This window comes from Diachasmimorpha longicaudata, chromosome 10 (assembly GCF_034640455.1).
Source record: "Diachasmimorpha longicaudata isolate KC_UGA_2023 chromosome 10, iyDiaLong2, whole genome shotgun sequence".
NCBI lineage: Eukaryota > Metazoa > Arthropoda > Insecta > Hymenoptera > Braconidae > Diachasmimorpha > Diachasmimorpha longicaudata.
The window spans coordinates 6759644-6762755 of record NC_087234.1 but is presented as its reverse complement, the minus strand read 5'-3'; positions in this window follow the sequence as shown (position 1 = coordinate 6762755).

The window sequence follows — 3112 nt, the reverse complement described above, 5'->3', positions numbered from 1 at the left end:
CAATATAAAATACTCGGTGTAAATTTCAGCGAATAAAAAATACCGAGAGCGAATATCCTCGCGTATTCTTGAGTTCATCCTAAAAATGAAAAATTTTTAACTTCCACCAACTTCCCATCAGACCCCCACAGCCCCCAGATGACGGATATACCTCGGAACATTAAAACTAATCCGATTGAACATCTCCCAATACAGCGTTCAATCATTAATAATCAATGATACCGATAATCTCCTGTCATCTCTCTTCCGCGTCCCCACCTCACCTCCCCCGGTAGTCCTGAAAAATCGTTACATTGAAATTTAAACGCAAGCGATCGGATCTATCCGACAAAGCCGCAACAGGATTTCACGTCAAAATCATAACCCGGTGTATGCAGGATGGAGATACTGATATTCCAGTCTGATGACGGTTGTCTAATTAATATTACATGAATCATTGCAAACTATCTGATTGGATGATCACGTCGCTGGGGAGGAGCAGGATGAGTTTGTGGATTTCCCATTCCCAGCGATTGCCTCCTATATCATGCAGCAGGATGATTGTCATTTGTTTTTGGTGATTGTATTTTCGAGGAATTAGCTGACATCTATTATCCATTATTTATCGATATCGATATCGTTGGGGGTTGGTGAGGATTTTCATTTGAATTCGATCCTAGGGAGAACAGAATCGGTTTGTCTGCATGAAATTTTAAATGTTTTTTCTCCTACAATCGTTAATCTTCATTAATCCAATTAAATGACCGGGACTGCATGATCGCCCATCCACCGAGTTCGCATCTAATTCTGAATGAGCTGTACCTGAGACAATATTTTTTCAAAAAAAAAAGACAATGAGCAAACCGGGAATAATTCAGGACTAATCGATTACCTGTCACCGTCACCGTCCACCCACGTTTGTATCGTTTGGCAATAGCATGGGGTTAAAATGGAATATAATCCCCCTACTATTTTTCCCAAGCTCGTTCCCCACTGCACATAATGCTCGTACCTCACGCCAAGGACATTCAAATTTCACGCATGGTTGTGCCACACGGGTTGTTTTTCATGTTACCTCTCACACCCCTCTCCGTACCATAAAAAAAATCTCAGGAATTTACTTTTTTCATTGGGCGCAAGGAGAGATTGAAAGTGAGTTTATCGTATGAAAATTTCATTTTTATGAAGTTGAAATTGAGGTTGACGGGAGGTGAACCGGGGGTGACGGGGTAGTTGAGATTTCCGCTTCCGGTTGATGTCGTTGACGTACATCCACCTTTCGCCCTCTGGAGGTGGGTAAAAGTTTATTTCCCCGGTTCGAATTAATTATTAATCGGACGATAAAGAGATAAAAACGTATCGAATAATGAGCTCATTAGTTTTTTTTTTTGATGAATCTATCGAATTTTCCGAGCGTTATATTCCCACCAGTTTCGGCTCTTCGATCGATGTCATAATTCTTTCAAAAACAGACTCGATCCATAACGTCCATTGACACTGTCCTTCTGTCACGAACGCAGCCAACCCATCAGAATCTCACAACACATCCTGCGGCTCTTGCCTCTGATTGGTCAAGTTGACCATGCATATGCAATAGAGAATATGCAAATACCTTCAACTTGTTGGGTGTGTGGTTGCTCATGTGTCTGACTGAATATTGTGGTGGACGTGAATTCATCGGATACAGAGGGAAATGCATAGCCACCTGCTGCAGATTTTCAAAAGGCTATAAATGGAATGAATGGCTGTACGAGGGAGTTTGGGGGGTAGAAATGTTGGCGATGCAGGCGAAGATGGGGTTGTGAGGTTAGGTGAAACCGTTGGTTGCCTTTAGTCCAATTGAGAAGCCAAACTGACCAATGATAATTACACAGCTCAAAGGAAATTCTACATTCTCTTCTGTTACGTATTTCTCTGCGTTCAGTTCACTGTATTTATTCCGGAAAATAGTTCTAATTTCATGCGTCATTTTGGGGATTCAATTGGAGCAATTGAAATTGCGTTGTCAAGACAATTCCGTGAAATTGTTGGTTAACCTGACGATTAGTTGAAATTAAAAACTATTTTCAATGAATGATTATCGAGTCTCAATGGTTTAATTTATGATTAACCCTTTAATTTTTATTTTTGTTGCAGGATCGGAAGATTTGGAGAATGTTGAGCCGCTTTGGTAAGTGATTATAGGATTTTTTATTATTAATTAGCAGCGCCAAGATTTTTTAAATCTACATACCCATATCATTTCTTAATTGGGGAATCAGGGAGAGGCTCATCGGAATATCAGAGTTTTGGGAACATTGCGGGTAACGAAAAGATCGAAACAATGTCAATAAGTGGTAACGGTACAGCAGGATCAGACTGACACTGCTTGCAAGGCCAAAGGGACGTTAAGACTGTTCTAATCGATTTGAGCTTCAGCTGAGTGACTTTTTTATGAGGCACATGGAGTCTCACACCAAAAATTAGATAATTTCTTTGAGAATTCGATATATTCATTGGAATCCGGCTGGAATATCCATTCCCAATCCTCGAAATTCCATAAAAACTTGGCCGCCTGCCCGTGAAAATTATGGCATCACAATGTCTGATCCACAAGTACGCTGAGAGCCCCAACCCCTTCACCAAAAATTCCATTCACTTGATGCACGTAATCCACCGAACAATGAACAATAATTTCCACTAATTAAATCAATCAATTAAATCATCAATTCAATCACCATTCCAAAAATGATAATTTTAACGATCCCATTAGTTCATAACGACACGTCATTAAAATCGCGTGACGCAAGCATTGCCCATGAGATTCGTATCAAACTGAGAGTGGGGAGAATTGAAGGGAATTAACGATATCATGACTGATAGATGAATTAATGGTAATGAAAAATAAAAGCATCAAAATGGCATTATGCAAGTGGCGACGACTGTCTAGATTTTATTCGCCATTTTAATTGTCGGTATCTCGTTACCGATTACAGACAACAATGAACGATGGTACGACAATAATTATTAACCTCAGTGTCCCCTCTGGCACACCTACATCATCACAAAATGCCCCTATCGCGTCTGTCGTGCCCAGAATCACGTGCACAAATTTCCATTCTCTATCTCATCCCCTCTTCCTCCCACACCACCT